Source organism: Sceloporus undulatus, unplaced genomic scaffold, assembly GCF_019175285.1.
Source record: "Sceloporus undulatus isolate JIND9_A2432 ecotype Alabama unplaced genomic scaffold, SceUnd_v1.1 scaffold_19223, whole genome shotgun sequence".
NCBI classification, from domain to species: Eukaryota; Metazoa; Chordata; class Lepidosauria; order Squamata; family Phrynosomatidae; genus Sceloporus; species Sceloporus undulatus.
The window spans coordinates 1-861 of record NW_024822138.1 but is presented as its reverse complement, the minus strand read 5'-3'; the positions used below and the strand labels follow the sequence as shown (position 1 = coordinate 861).

The following is an 861-nucleotide window of genomic DNA, read 5'->3' as shown; positions in this document are numbered from 1 at the left end:
AGTGTTGGATTACACCTTTCCCCGCTCAAGCATGAAAACTCATCTGGGGTGACCTTTGGCAATAAGTCGCACTCTCTCAGCCTCAAAGCATGGCAATGGCAAACCCCTTCTGAAGAAACTTGCCCAGAAAACCCTATGATAAGCCAAAAATGGCTTGTAGGCTGTTACGTTCCCGCCTTTCTCCCGATATAGGGACTCAAGGGCGGCTTGGTGGGAAAGAGGAAGGCGAATGAGGGGAGATGAAAGCGTAAGAAAATGGAGGGCGTGTGTATTGCCGTCGTCGTTGTTGTTGTTGCTGTCCCTGAGACACAACAAGGGGGCAGGGCGGGAAGTGCTTTGTGTTGAACTGCACGAGGAGGACATTTTCTCCTGAGGAGAATTATAGTGAGAGAGTCTGAGGCGACGGGTTTTTTGGTCCCTCCTCCTCCTCCTCCTCCTCCTCCGGTTTAGAAAAAGGCTGGCCCAAGCGCTGCTACTACTAGGCGGGTCTCTCTAGCTGAAGCTCGGCGGAGGCTTGGCCCGAGAGTCACGGTGGCCGAGTGGTTAAGGCGTTGGACTCGAAATCCAATGGGGTTTCCCCGCACAGGTTCGAATCCTGTTCGTGACGGAGGTCTCGTTTTTGCGCAGGGGGAAAAAAGAAGGCCTGGGCCGCCTCCTTTTAAACGGCCCCAGTTTGAACGAGAGGCGCGAGGGAAGCCGTTAAAAAAGCACCAGGGACACACACAGAGTAAAATAATGGAGTAAGAAAGGCCTCGAGGCGGGTAAACGCCAAGCCCTCAACTGTTAAAAAGGTTCCTCCCACGAAGGAGGAGTTTATAAACAAAGTAAGCTGCGTCTGCACTTGAGAAATAACCCGGTTTG

General features: G+C 52.6%; 1 non-coding gene across 1 annotated transcript; it reads left to right on the top strand.

The window, feature by feature from the left end:
* The first annotated feature begins 525 nt into the window (after positions 1 to 525).
* Positions 526 to 607, top strand: TRNAS-CGA. Its single transcript has one exon. It is a non-coding gene; the product is annotated as a tRNA-Ser (tRNA).
* Positions 608 to 861: the final 254 nt, after the last annotated feature.